Source organism: Benincasa hispida, chromosome 6 (assembly GCF_027475165.1).
Source record: "Benincasa hispida cultivar pf3 chromosome 6, pf3_genome.v1.1, whole genome shotgun sequence".
In the NCBI taxonomy this organism is placed as follows: Eukaryota; Viridiplantae; Streptophyta; class Magnoliopsida; order Cucurbitales; family Cucurbitaceae; genus Benincasa; species Benincasa hispida.
In genome coordinates this window covers 35,355,939-35,372,177 of record NC_143483.1, presented here as the reverse complement: position 1 = coordinate 35,372,177, position 16,239 = coordinate 35,355,939, and the positions used below count along the sequence as shown (strand labels likewise).

Sequence of the window (16,239 nt, the reverse complement as noted above, 5' to 3'; positions counted from 1 at the left end):
TTTTATTTACTTATATTATTTATTTATATTATATATTTATATATTTTATTTTAATATTTTACTTTATTGATATCTATATGTTGAATGTGCTTCTCAAATTTATAAGATTTTTTTTTAAAAAAATTGTAATTAAATTGTGGAGTGGAGGAATCGAATCTCAAACCTCGAAGTCGATAGTACAAACAAATTTACAATAGTATTGTTATATTGTATTTATTGCATTTATGGAAAAGAAGGGCGTGACGGTCGGACCATTCCTCGTTGACCGTAACAGACAATGAAACGAGCGTTTAAATAATTATGCGGTTATCTCCCACGCGCCATCAACCGCGAGTAGATCATGTCCACTCAGCTTCGAACACGTCAAAACGGTCTTCAAATTTTGAACGGTCCAGATCTTTCCCAGAAGCATCAAACTGCAACCCACGTGGGTTTTTTTTAAAATAAATAAATTATTTATTCAATTAATAATAAACTCGGGGCACTCGTTTTCGCCCTTATAAGACACCTCCCAATTTCAGCAACTCTTTCCTGCAAAGCCACTCTCCTCCTCTCCATCGCCGCCGTATCCTCCGGCCGTCCGTCCGATTCGCCGCCGATGGAGAACATTCTCGACGAGTATCGGTATTACTGGGAAACGAATATGTTCCTGCAGACGGAAGAATTCGACAGGTTGTTTCTCCATTTCTCTTTTTAATTTGGCTCTCTGTTCCTAATTTTGATTGAAATTGACGAAGATAGCAATTGCAGTTGGGGATTGGATGAAGCATTTTACGGTTCTTACGATTCGAGCTCGCCGGACGGAACGTTATCATCGTTAGAAGCGTCGAAGAACATCTTATCAGAGAGGAATCGGAGGAAGAAGCTCAACGATAGGCTTCTTGCTCTCAGAGCTGTGGTCCCTAATATCACCAAAGTAAGTCAATTCATTTTTTTAATTAATTATTTTTTTTATTATAATATTTTTCTTAATGAGACTCTAAAATACAGTTAATCACTCAAAATTAAGGGAAATTATTTCAAATAGTAAAATTGAAAATATTTACAAAATATAATAAAATTTTGAAACTATGAATTATAGACGTTGATAGACAGTGATAGACTCCTATCAATATCTAACAATGTTACTAATAGACATTGATAGCAGCGTCTATCATTGATAGTTCTAAAATTTTAATATATTTTATAAATATTTTGATTCATTTTATTATATTTAAAAAAAGTCAAAAATTAATCTAATTTTACACTTTTAAATATATTTTTATACGGTTAAAATTAACTTTAAATTATTAAAACTATTATAAAATGATCTTAAAATTGTTAAAAATGATTTTAATTGTTTCAGAAATCGAGAAAGGTATTATGATTTCTTATTATTTTAGAATTGTTTTAGAAAAAAATTGTTTTTTATCTTTAATAAAATCCGAGGAAAGATTGAATGAATTTTATCCTTAATAAAATATGAGGAAAGCAATTCAACTTATTATTTATTTAGGTTATTATTATTATTAGTTTAAATACTACTTTAATCTCTATATTTTTAGTTTTAGTTTATTTTGGTTTCTGTATTTTTAAAATGTTCATTTTTAGTTTTTATACTTTTAATTTTAATTCATTTTAGTTTATGTACTTTCAAAATATTCATTTAATCCTTGTACTTTAAAAAACAACTATTTTGATCTCTTCATTTTTATTTTTATTTCAATTTTATGGGATTAAAATAACTACTTTTAAAAGTTCAATAACCAAAATGAATCGAAAGTGAAAATATAAGAATTGAACTAAATATTTTGAAAGTACCAAGATCAAAGTGAATTAAAATTGACCGCATAAGGATCAAAATAAATATTATAAATATATAAGAACTAAAATTAAAAAAAAAATGGTTGTTTTTAAATATAGAAAAATGGATCAAAATATTTATAAAATATAATAAAATTTTAGAACTATCAATGATAGATGTTGATAGACACTAATAAACTTCTATCCTTGTCTATCAGTACATTAATAGATATTGAGAGAAGTCTATCAGTGTCGATCAACGTCTATCATTGATAGTTATAAAATTTTACCATATCTTATAAATAATTTAAAAAATTTTACCATTTCAAATAATTTTCCTAAAAAAAGAAAAGTAGTATTTAAACCTCTTAGTGTTATTATTAGAAAATATCTAATCTCGATTCTCTCACCAATCAACTCGTTCCCTGGGGATTTGCGTATTTATTAAAGCAATTATAAATTCTGGGGATTTTAAACAAATAAAATAATGCTTTTCTATATTTTTTTTGGATAAATATGCAATCATTTCACACATTCAAATCAAATCAACACGAGATTTTAAATCATTTAGTCATTTATTTAATACATTTTGTAACAGCATGCATATTAAATTGAAAAAATTGGGTGAGTTGTTGAAAGGAAACAAAATTTAATCATTTTGAAGAAGATCTAGTAGAATAATATTAATAATTTTTTTCTTATGTGTACATAAGTGAATGTAGTAATGTCAAATTATTTTGAGAACTATACTTACTTTTGATAATAAGAAAATCGAATTTAAATATAATTTACGAAACAAAATAATCATTTTCATTAAAAAAAAAAAAAAAAATAGTACCATTTACAATTGCAAGTATTAAACTCAAAATAATAATAATAATCATAACAATAAAATAAATGATGAAATAATGTGTTTAAATCCTAGTTTTATTCAATACTCACTTTTTTTTCTTTAAGACTAAGTTATTGTGTTAATTTTATATAAATTAATATGAAAATTATTTCGAAAATTTAACTATTTCTTTCAAATTTATATGACTTTGTTTCTCGAGACAAGGAAGTTCAAATTTGCTTAACTATAATTGTTGTACTAATCGAACATATCTAACGATTACATCTCTAAAAAATTTGTGTATGTATATTTGTGGTATCTATAAATATATATAGAGAAGAGAGAGAAAGACACTTTTTTATGCTCAATTTTTATTTTAATATTTTAAGGAATTTTTTTTTTTTATGTTACACATTCAGTACTTAAGTTTTGAATTTGGTTTTAATTTAGTCTTTAGACTTTAGAATATTACACTTTTACCTTTAATATTTAAGTTTTGTTTCAATTTTGTCCCTAGATTTCAAGATTTATACTTTTAATCTCGATTATTCACTGAATACTCATTTTTCGCCTTTAATGTTAATGTATGTTAATAAATTTAAAATAATTAAGATATTTCTAATTGATTAAATTTCACTATTTTTCATTAGGTATAAAATTTCACTTCATAATTATTTTAAATTAATTAAGAGACATTGTCGTTAATGATCGAAAACAAGTATTTAATGAAAAATTGAAGTTAAAAATATAAAATCTTGAAATCTAGGGACTGAATTGAAATAAAATTCAAATATCAAGGGTAAAATTATAACATTTTTGAAACTTAGAGACTAAATTAAAATCAAACTCAAAATTTAATGAAAAATGTTACATTTTAAAATTCACGGACGAAATAAAAATAAGATCCAAAATTTAAAGATCAAAATGATATTTTTCTTCTATTTTAAAAGAACAAAATTTAAAATAGAATAAAATAAACGTAAATGGTAAGTATTTAGTTTTAGACTTCAAATTCTGAATTTAAAGATGATTTAAATCATTCATTATTTTGTTTATTATCTATTTGTCCAAATATTACGAGAAAGAAATAGTGATCACGACAAACTCACAAACAATCATTGGAGCAGTACGTACGTTTTGTTTTGTTTTGTTTTCTTTTTTTGTTTTTTTGTTTTTTTTTTCCAATTCAACTATTATCTTTTTTGAATAACAATTCAATTATTAATTGAGACAAAATATGTCATTTAAAAAAAATAAAAAAATAAAATATTACAATGTGGAGATTCACTTCTAACTTATTCGTCCAAAGTTTAATTTAATTCCAAATATTACACTATTTTTAATAGTTTAAAATTCATTTTATAATTTTTTTTTCTTTCATACACAACCATATCCTGGAGCAACATCGATCTAACTTATATATTTTGTGAACGTGAGAGATTTATAAAGTCGAAAAATGATAAATTTCGCAATTTTAAAGTTGATGTCTATTTGGTCTCGACTTTTATAATTATAAATTTAGGATGTATTTGTTTTAAGTGTTTGAGTGCTTGACAACTACTCAAAATTAAATGTTTGATAACTATTTAAAATAACCTACATATTTTCAAATTGTACTTTAAAACCTTTTTTTTCCTTGCTCTTCGAACTTTCATTTTTTTTTTTAAGACTTAAACATTGCTTCGGTTCTCGTATCTTTCTTCTATTTTTAAATTGTTTATTTTAATCACCATATGTTTAAAAAGTACATTTTGGTCCTTGTACTTTTAATAACTTTGGTTCATTTGCGTCTTGTACTTTCAAAAAATGGTTATTTTGGTTCATATAATTTCATTTTTATTTCTTTTTTTAATGAATTTAAATGGTCACTTTTTTGAAATTTCATGAACCAAATAAACCAAACTTGAAAGTTTATTGATTATTTGATATGTGAAAATTGTTTCCAGATTCTGTGATCTAAACCGTACAAATTTCGAAAACAATATTTTTGTATTTTCAATGTATTTAGATTTTCAATTTGAAAATTTAAACTATAAAATTATATTGAAAAAGATAAAAACATTAACAAATATAGTAAATTATGTAATTTTACCAAATAATAGTTATAGAAAAATTTTAACATAGTGCAAGTTCATAATTAAATTATAATAGTTTATATTCAACTTAATATTTAATTATTAACTATAATTAATTTATGATTTATAATTATATTATCAAAACTCATTTTGAATCCCTGTTGAAATTGGATCTAATTTCTAAATTTACTGTCAAATACATATATGAACATAAAATACAATTATATTTTCATTAGTTTTTTTTTCGAATTACTTGCCAAATAAATTCCTACTAGACACATTCGAAAGTGTAAAACAAACTCACAAATTCAAGGAAAACGAAAATGAGATAGGAGAGTGAAAAATGGTATTTATCATTTGAGGTGAAAAAAAAGTAGGTTAAAATCACTTTTGGTTCTTGTAAACTTCAATTGATAACGATTAAGTCTATGTAGTTTTAAATTAAATTTAGTTTTTCTTTTACCATTTAGAAAAATGATTTTTAACCAAAGTAAAAAAAAAAAAAAAAGGTAAGAAAAATGGTAAGAGTTTATAATTTGAAGTATTTGGTGTAAATAACAACGCAGATGGACAAGGCGTCGATAATAAAAGACGCGATCGAGTACATTCAAGAGCTCCGAGCGCAAGAGAAGAGAATCGAATCGGAGATTTCAGACCTCGAATCAGGCAAAATCAATAACACAGCAACAAATGACGACGACGACGGCGGAAACGGCAATCGAATCTCTAGGAAGAGGAGAACGAAGAATTGTAATCGGCGAGTAGAAGAGAAGTCGCCGTCGTCATTCCCGATCGAAATTCTCGATGTAAGAATTTTGAATTTCTAGGGCTTTTTTTTTGTTCTTGAAAAATTGAATGAAATTTCGAAATTGTTAAGCAGTTGAACGTGAATTACATGGGGGAGAAGACGATGGTAGTGAGTATGACATGTGAAAGAAGAAACGACGCCATATTGAAAGTTTGTCAAGTGATTGAATCGCTGAAACTCAAGATTATTGCGGCCTCACCGTCGTTGCCAACAGGCTTCTCAACACGCTCTTCCTTGAGGTTCCATTCCTTTTCTCTTTTTACTTTTCGCTTTCTATGTTCTTTTTATTTCTTTTCAATAATCAATCATCAAAGGCATCAATAAATGATTGTGATTTTGATGGGTAAATTTCCGAAAAATTTTAATAGTCCATAGTGTTGTACGAAAAATTATAAGCCATGGATATATAAGTAAGGACAATTATCTCCATTGGTATGAGGCATTTTGAGTAGTTCTAAAAGTAAAAGTAATATCACATATTGTGAAAATAGCTGGATGGATATTGTCCAGGTCGTTGACACTCTCAAGTGGTATAAGTGCCATGTCGGTAGAATCCTCTAAACAAAAATGTATAGTGGAATCTTGAAAGTAATATGGTGTGATCCATTGTCGAGATAGTTGGAGGGTGGTTGTATCGACATGCTTTCACAAATAGATAGGATCTAGTAATATTAATGTATGGTTCATGAATATTTATAGAAATTAATTTATAGTGTGAAAAAATAAAATATAATACTTACCAAGTTGATTTTGGGATGAGTTGCATCTAATTCATGCTTTTCTTCTTTTATACATAAAGGAAAAAAATAAATAAATAACTACCACATTACAGTTGTTTATTTGATAGTTGCTTGAGTTTTACATCTAAATATTTTTCTTTTAGAAGTACTTTCCACACACTACGTTTTGTGGGTTTCTTGGTCTGTCTATTTGGATTTTATTAATATATGTGGAGGCAAGTAAAGAGAATGATTGGATTCGAATTAAGTAGTTATTGGAGACAAAAGTATCCAATTCAATAGTTATTTGTGTCCCTCTTCAGGTCGAAACTGTCCTTTTCTTCTCATTAAAATTAGTTCCCAAAGGAGGAAAAAAAAAAAAAAAAAACAATAATGGTAGGTGAAGAATCGCCTTCAAATTTGTAGGATGTGTCTTATCCAATTAGGTATGTTTAGATTAATTGAAAAAAAAATTTTCAGTGATTGTTAGTAAGGTAAAAGAAAAAGGAAGAAAAGTTTAACCTTTGGTTAGATAAACTACTTACCATTTAAGTTAAATTATAGAAAACATCATTGGTGTACTTTGTACTTAATTTCAATAATATTCTTAAGTTTTCAAAAAAAAATTTAAAATGCCCATGTTATTGTTGATATATGGACATAAATACTTATCTATACCATTAAACTTTGTATCGTTTCGATAATATCTATTGATTTTGCAAAGTTATATTAATATTCTCAATCTTTTTTAAAAAAATTTAAAAGATGTCGTTATAACATATGTGGCCAAAAACTGTTGATTTAGATCAAACTCCTTTTTCTCTCGCTCATTTGTTTCAATCTATAGCCTGACAATCTTCCACATTTACCTTCTCTCTCTCTCTCTTGCTCGTTACTCTCTTAATCCCCTTCTTCCCTTCTCCAATCTCTAAATCTACTAAATAAATAGAGGGGCTATGTGATTTTTGAGCATGCTCAAATATAGATATATGTAATTTCTACACCCAAACAACCAATCTCGTTGAAGTTGGTTTGAGTTGAGAAAGAACCAATTTGAAACGATGTAGACATTTTTATTTTCAAATTGATTTAGACATTCTTATTTTCCACTAGGTGAACCAATTTGAAACGATTTAGACATTCTTATTGGGTGGTTTTTTTGGAAACTTTCATAGAAAACATGTGAGTGAGAACAAAACATGTTGAAAGGACCCCTATGGCTTGTGGGAATAGTTTTCACTCTTAAAAGAAGTTCAAGACAAGTAAGAATGACGTTGCCATTTGATTTGAATCCTAACCTTGATTTTTGGCTTGGGGCATTACAATGTTATTCCCTATGAATTTGATAATGCTCATGTATTCTTTCTTTTCCTCTCATTGGTTGACTTCATAATTATGACCCAAATAAATTCATAGGTATTTTTAATAACTTAGTAAAGACTTATTTAGGTGAGTTTTACCATTGTTAGCCTATATTTAATCTTTTAAACTCACACACCAATTAAAGTAGAAATCTCTCCAATCTCATTAATTTCAACAAAAATGTGGTTGGACACACAAAACGAAGCCTAATTAAGTCATCACATTTGAATTCTTATATATATTTTTATTATTATTGCTAAGGTTATTTGAGCTCCATGACTTAGATTTGTGGATAGGGAAGTGAACAATAATGATAGGGCGCCATGGAAGTACTATTTAGTATTGGTCTTGTTCTGTCTTATCCCATCTCCGACCCCCATTTACTGTGTTATCTAGTCTTTAATGACCAAGTGTTTCCAACCACAGCGACCAGGCCCTTCATTAATTGTAGTCTTTTCTACAATTATCACTACTCACACAATACACACAAATTTTATAACTAGAGTCGAGAATTAGAACACTCACGAGACAGAGACAAACACATATTAATACCATTTGGCCATAAACAGTTGAACAAATAAGTCTAGTTGAAGTGCAGGTTTATGAAACTATGCGAAAGAAATGGATTTGGGAGGAATTTGTTTGTGGGGGGTATTGTCGAAACCTGTGGGTTTTTGTCTAATAAACTCCGAAATTGATAAATTTGGGATGCTAAGTTGGTTATTAGAGTTTATGAGTTATAGTACTCTATGTTTGACGTGTACACTATTTTAGTATGTATTGTTGGTGCAGATTGCTTTAGTTTAAATAGAAAATAATGAACATTATAACAAAGAGGGGAAGAGAATAGTAGGAAATAATAAACATTTTAACGAAAAATAATTTAAAATAATAATTGTGTAATTAATTATAGGTTATAATAGTTGGAAATCCAACCATTATAATTGAAATCCTAAAAATAGAGTGTGGGTTACTCTATTAAGTTGAAGTTGAGGGCTCAATAATCCTAAAGGAAGTATTTGGCCACCGGTTTATAAGTTCAACAATGTTCACTATTGAAATTTACATATTTATCAAGTAATTTCATCTTCTTCTTCCCCCTCATCGTTTCCTAATTCGGGACTAACAATTTTGCATCCCAAACATATATTTCCTAACTTCAACTTATTAACTCTAGATTTTAAAACTTAACTCAATACTTCAAACAGCTCCAAACATCTCCTAAAAAAACACGAAATATTCAAATTTAGGTTTTAACTATATTAAGACTATGGTAGTAAACTATAGAGAATCTACACTATAGAATGTGCTAGAGGGATTATTTTTGGTGAGATCAATTACTAATATCTTTGAAGTTAAAAAAAAAAAAAAACCCGGTATCAATAGTTGAGATTCTGTTTAGGTATTTCGTTTTTAGTTTTTGGTTTTTGAAAATTAAATTTATTTTCTCTTATTTTTTATAGTGATTTTGAAAATTAAGCCTATATCATCTATAATTTTTGCCATGATTTTTATATTTCTCAAGTACAATGATTGAATTCTTAGCCAAATTTCAAAAATAAAAACAAAGTTTTGAAAACTATTTTTTTTAGATATCAAAATTTGACTTAGTTTTTTAAACCATTGGTGAATGGTAGATAATAAATGAAGAAATTTGGAGGAGAAAGTAGTATCCATAGCTTTAACTTTAAAAAACAAAAATAAAAAATAAAATGATTACCAAATGAAATCTAAATTATTATCGAATGGAGTTTTAGCTTTTTATATTTCTAAAAAATGGAAATAAAATTTAGGCAGGTAGCATTAGTTGAAAAACAAAACGAGAGAGAGAGAATTTGTGGACATGCTAGCAGAGCAGAGGATGGGATAATGTCAAATTTGTCAAAAGGTACAATTGTGCCAGGATGATGCTTGTCTCACGATAGACCCAACTAAAAGGTATAAACAAAATCAGATTAAATCTATCATTGAAAAAAATTGAAGAATCCGAATCCAAAGGTCTCAACCTTTTTTACTTGGCTTCTTTTTATGGTTTAAGTTCTTTTAAATCATTGAGTTCAAATATTTTTGTGACCTCCTTTCGTGTGTCATCTTTAGTAACAATGACGCTCTATATATTTCTCTAATATCATGACATTATTTATTTTGGTCATAAATGATTTTGTTTTTTTTTTCTTTCACTTAAAATATTTCATATTATTAGAATTAGTTCTTCTTTTCTTTTTCTAGAGAAGGAAACCTAAGGTTGGAGTACACCTGAACATCTCCACTAATTGAATACCTTCTTAGTATTCTCGTTATCTTTTAAGTTATTTTTACTTATATACTATAGATCTTCGTCTTATTGAGAGTCAGTGTGCGACTTTGATCATAGGTAATATATTAGTCAAAATATTGTTCAATTTATTAGTTATAGTTACTCAATTGGATAGTTTTTAGTCTTGAATGTATAACTTTTATTATCAAAAGGGATGAAAATTATTTTCTTTTTCCAATTTCTTCTATTACACCGTATAGATTTTTTTTTGGACAACTTGTATGGATTTTATTACAACACCATTTTCTGGTGTTAATAAATTATAATATATGAAATAAAATGTAAAATATTAAACTTAGTGATAGCATAAATTGAAAGAACTTTCTTTTTTTTATGGTAACTTATATGAGTATGGTTCAACATCGGTTCGAATCTTCTCACAAATTTTTCTATTGTATTATTGACGAAAATGTTAGTACGGTACAAATTTTTGTATTGTGTTATTGATGAAAATGTTAGTACGACTTTTGATGTCACGTGTTTAATAATATGAAAAATATTGGTTATTTTTATTTTTATTTATATATATTTTTTATTTTTTTTTACAGGCAGAGAGAGCAGAGGAAGAGGAACTTAAGATAAAAATAGAAACAGCAATTGCAGCAATTAGTGATCAACAAAATCCTATGAGCATTTGATAAATCCCATAGGACTTCTTTTGTGGCTCAACTTTGTCATCTAATTATTTTTTCTATTAGAGTTGTTTCTCTTTGTTCTCTCTCTCTAGCTCTTTTTCTTTTGGAAAAGAAATCATAAAAAATATTCTCTTCCTCACCCAATCAAAGAAATAAAAGAGAGAGCAAAATTGAATAATAATTTTAGAGAGAGAAATGGTGAAAATGATTGTTTTGTTATTGAAACATAGAACACTTGAAGCGACACTAAATTATACATGTTTGAATTATTGTTTTTTTTTAGAAAAATACAACTAGGAAAATAATTGAGATCTCATGGGAAAATGACATTTTTTTTGGGGGGCAAAAATACAAAAACGACATTTAAGAAAGGTGACAATTAATTAATAATAATTTGTTTTATTGACACAAAATCCACTAAAACAAAACAAAGGTTAAGGACAAGTCGAACCAACAAGCTACGTAGCCGTGACGGAAAGGGGTTAGTCTAGAATACCATCCAAAATTGCACAAGCCTCTGTCGAGAGAGCCGAAGTGGATCTTGGTCTAAATCCTTGCATAGCGGCAATCGCACAATCATGAGGATCTTTTAACAAGAATTCCAATGCCACACCTAGCATCATTTGGAACTCAGGAAGCATCAACCCTAAACGGACCACCTAGGAACCTCACCCATAGAAATCGTAGGGATAATGTTGAACCGAGCTATAAGATTATTATGATTACAATTCAAAAGAAAACAGCAGTAAGATTAAACAAAAAAATTTAATGTAGAAGAGGAAGAACAGAAAGAGTAGGCAACACAGAAATTATAGTGGTTCAGTCTCTAAATGAGATTTACGTTCATTGTGAAAGCTCTCTCAAACTTCTTTACTGATATTCAAGAAAAAATTATAGAGGATTTCTCAGGAGTTGAAGAAAGATAGAGTAATGCTCTCAACAACAAATAAAATACTAAATAAAAAAAATACCCAGCGCTTCAGAGTTGATACTAAATTTTCTCACACCCCTGTAAGCTTGCTCAACAAGTTTATTTAAATACCAGAAAAACCCTTCAGCTGGGCCCTCTTTACGCAAATCTCCCTATAAGGATGAACGGATTCAGGTGATTTTAAAACAATCAACCAATCCCTTGAAGCCTTCTGTAACAACTTTTGTGGAGGAATATTCCTTTTTCCAGCTCAACTGTAACCAGCTCAAAAAATGGGCTTTAGTAATAATAATCTTACTCTTTTCCTGCAGGCGACAAAGAGTATAACAAGCCCAAAACAGGAGTCCAAAGAAATAAGCTGGAAAAAAGCAGGCCCAATAAAGATAAATGGGCCTAGATGTATTAAGCTAGCAATAATACAATAATTCTTCACCTTGCTACATAATACATCAATAAAAGAAGTATTTCAAGACCTTTCCAAAATACAATTTGTTCACAAAGAACCAACTTTGAGAGCCTTCAAACAGCTCTCAAGTTTATGTGCTGGTAGAGATTTTGTCAAAGCATCAGCTGCATTTCTAGAGGATGAAATCTTCTCAATCCTTACTTTTCCTTCTGCAATAATATATCTTATGAAATGAAACCGAACATATATATGTTTGGTTATTTCATGATAAGTCTGATTTTTTTGACAAAAAACAACACTTTGGCTATCACAAAAGATAACTAAATCATCCTTTAAGCAATTTTGAAATTCTTCTGCTAATTCGTTAAGCCAAATTGCCTCTTTAAATGCTTCAGTAAGTGCCATATATTCAGCTTCTGTGGTTGATAAAGTAACCACTGATTGTAAGGATGATTTCCAACTCATTGTGTTTCCAAAAACTTGAAAACTAAACCAGATAATGTCCTTCTTTCATCTTTATCTGTTGCATAAACTGTATCCACAAAACCTATAAGAATATTTTGATTAATTAAGTGTTTAGTATATAACATCCCATATGATACAATTCCTTTAACATATCTAAGAACCCATTTGACTACTTGCCAATGATATCTCCCTGGATCAACCATATATCTACTAACAATACTTAAACAATGAGCAAGATCTGGTCTAGTATAGACCATAAGATACATGAGACTTCCTACAACGTTAACATATGGAACGACTTGCATTTGATCTCTTTCATCATCATTCTGAGGGACATGCTCAAGAGATAGCTTAAAGTGAGATGCAAGAGGTGTTGTAACTGATTTAGATTCATTCATTCTAAATCTTGTTAGCATCTTATGGCACTATGTTTCTTGTGAGAGTTTCATAGTACAAATACATCTATTTCTATCAATACTTATTCCTAGTATTTTCTTTGCAGGTCCAAGATCTTTCATATCAAAAGCACCTTTTAATTCACCTTTTAGCTTATTCACTTGTCTATCTACACTTGCAACTAGCACATCATCAACATATAACAATAGGAAAACTGAATGTCTTCCTACTTCATGTCTAAAGTACACACAATGATCCAACATACTTCTTTTAAAGCCACAAGACAACATAAATGAATCAAACTTAAGGTACCATTGCCCAGGAGCTTGCTTTAGACCATATAAGGATTTCTTAGGGAGACATACCTTGTTTCAGTTCCTTCTGAATATAGATAATTTTTGATAACTCTCCATGTAAGAATGCTGTTTTGACATCCAGCTAGTCCAACTCCATTTTGTACTCAGTAAACATTGATAATAGCATTCTAATGGAGGTGTGTCTCACTACAAGTGAGAATATTTCATTGTATTCTACCCCTTCTTTCTGATTGAATCCTTTAGCAACAAGCCTTCGTTTAAACCTTAGTGAATCTTTATTTTGAATATCATGTTTGAGCTTGTATATCCATTTACATCCAAGCAATTTCTGCTTACAAGGTTTATCAACCAATACCCAAGTTTTATTTTTAATCAAGGAATCCATTTCTTCTTGCATTGCTTGCTGCCATTTGGCACTATCTTTTGAGTTTACAACCTCTTCAAAGGTTAGTGGTTCATTATCAGCATCTTCCAGCTTAGTGCATAATGCATAATGAACTATATCAACATCTGCATACCTGGAAGGTGGCCTGATCTGCCTCCTTCATCTGTCTCTTGCCTGAGTATATGACTGGAGATATTCTTTTTGTGTGGTTTTTGTTTGAGCAGTCTCCATTTGAGAGTTATCTTCTATATTTGCCTAATTTTCAAATTCATTTGAAGTATGATTTGGTACTTCAAATTGAATGTAGGTTTCAGATACAACCTCTGGAGTTTCTGCAGTTTTGTTTTCTTTACTTGTCAATGCCATCTTTGTCTCATTAACATTACATCCATACTAATGATGCATTTCTCTTGTCCTTTTTCAACACACCACAGTTTGTAGCCTTTTACACCTTGAGGATAACCAAGAAATAAATACTTCTTTGCACGGTTATCTAACTTTCCCCTCCTTGGAATGTGCATAAGCAACACATCCAAAAATCTTCAAGTTAGATAAATCAGGAAGATATCCTGTCCATTTTTCCATGGGAGTTTTAAACTCTATAGCTAAGGAAGGACTTCTATTAACAAGGTAAGTGGCAAAAAATTCCTTGGTAACTTAGCATTTGACATAAGACATTTTACCTTTTCTAGCAGTGTACGGTTCATCCTTTCAGCCAGGCCATTTTGCTAGGGTGTTTGTTTTACTATAAGATGCCTCTGAATTCCATCTCTCTCACATAGGAGCTTGAATTCATTACTCAAGAATTCCAAGCCATTTTCTGTTCTCAATGACTTCAACTTCTTCTTAGATTGATTCTTAACTAGATTCTTCCATTCAACAAATTTCCTATAGGTTTCAACTTTGCTTTTCAATAGGTCGGTCTAGCTTTGCTTTTCAACAGGAAGGTTCATACCTTTCTTGAGTAATCATTAATAATAGAGAGGAAAAACCGAACCCCACCCATTGTAGAAGTTTGTTAAGACCCCATAGATCAGCATGCACATATTCTAAAATAGATTTAGATGTGTGCAACCCTTTACTAAAAGAAAATCTGGTTTATTTGCCATAGATGCAATGTTCACATATACCCAAGTTGATTTATGATGTAGTCCCTAACAAGCCTTGTTTGAAGAGATATTTTAAACCACTTTCACTGATGTGCACCAAGCTCTGATGCCATATTCTTGCTTCTGTATGATGTTTCTGTGAAGTAACAGATGTGGAGCCAACAACAATGTTTCCCTCTAAAACATGTAGTCCATGTTGGATCTTACCCCTCAACTTCACCATCACTCCTTTTATGACTTTTATGGTACCATTCTCAAGTCTACAGGAGTATTGTTGTGGTGTAAATAGATGCATTAATCTTGAAGTTAACAAGACTATGCGGTAACGATTGTGTGCAAACAATCTCAAGGGTCATGTGCTTATCACAATTTTTCTCGTTAGTAAGCCAAGTGTAATCTAACAATGAGTATCTTAGGTTGACCTAAGGTCGAACACGGGGATTTGATGCGATAGTGTTGAAAGATAGTAAATCATGCGATGATGTCAAAAGATGCATTGATTTGGTGAAGCGATAATAAAAATGCGTTAATAAAACGTTAAGTCTCGAAAAGCTTGATAAATGCAAAGGTAAATAGATGAGTGATGCGGCAAACTAATGAACAAAATCTATGAAGATGGACGGGCTAGGGGGAAGGCTGTATATAAATCAATAAACCACACTAAAGATACTATCATGGTTCCTACTTCCAATTGAAGCACACCTCTCGGTGGTTACCTCATTGGTCATATTTCTATGATGTGAAAAAGGAAGTGTTGTGGAACGCAAGGTTATTTTTATCTTTAGAAGTACTTCTTACTTTGCTTAACAGGTTCTATCATCTTTCTCTTTCAAGAAGTTGATCATCATACTCATCCTTGCTTTTACAGGTGAGTATACTTTACAACATATGTTAAGCAAATACGATAGTGTCCTAATATGTGGATTAAATCATGAATTAACCTTCCCCCTTACCCTAAGGGTTTAATGACTCATGCGTGAAGAAATGAAAGATGGATGAACATGGATAAGAAAAGAGATGAACATGGCAATAATTTTAAGATAGTAAATAGTTCAAATACAAATTAGCTAATGTCTTAGCTAATGATGTTTTACAACACGATAATATAGATAAAATGGAATGGTTATGCAATCTGTGTCAATCTCTTGACACAAAAGATTGATGGTGAAATGTTGCCGGCTTGATGTGACGAGTGGAATGGAGTGGTGAACTTCCTTCTCAGGTTGATTCTCCAGTGGCCTTCTATATAGGGATTGAAAATTTTGGAATAGAAGGTTCCCTACAAAGTTAGGCTTTCTCCGATCTTATCCGCCTTCCTACTTTGAAATGCTAAGGCTCTATTTATAGAGCTATGCACTTGTCTATCTTAAAACCCTTGCTCTGATTAGTTGCTATCATTTGTTGAGGTAGGTGAGAATGTCAGTGTTGCATCATAGTCAACGATCAGGACGTGCATCAGAATATCTATTGTACGATTTCAGAAATCCCGAGGCATGCGTTGTTTTGAGTATTTCTTTTGAAGGATTAGTGCATGCGATGATTCCGGTTTTCCTGCAAAACACAAACTTTGGCACACTTTGCCCATGAATGTGGTCAGCAGATGTGTTTTAAGTATCTTAGTACAACTTTGGTTTTTTTGTATAAACTTAACCATGACTGGCACATTTTCTTCCTTTTATTGTCGCATAGTCTAAAAATGG

General features: G+C 29.9%; 1 pseudogene across 1 annotated transcript; it reads left to right on the top strand.

Moving 5' to 3' along the window:
- The first annotated feature begins 484 nt into the window (after positions 1-484).
- LOC120079607 (transcription factor bHLH35-like) lies at positions 485-10,613 on the top strand (annotated as a pseudogene). The gene is made up of 5 exons (XR_016530023.1): positions 485-672; positions 751-916; positions 5,256-5,495; positions 5,570-5,736; positions 10,444-10,613. The product of XR_016530023.1 is annotated as a transcription factor bHLH35-like (transcript).
- The last annotated feature ends 5,626 nt before the right edge of the window (positions 10,614-16,239 follow it).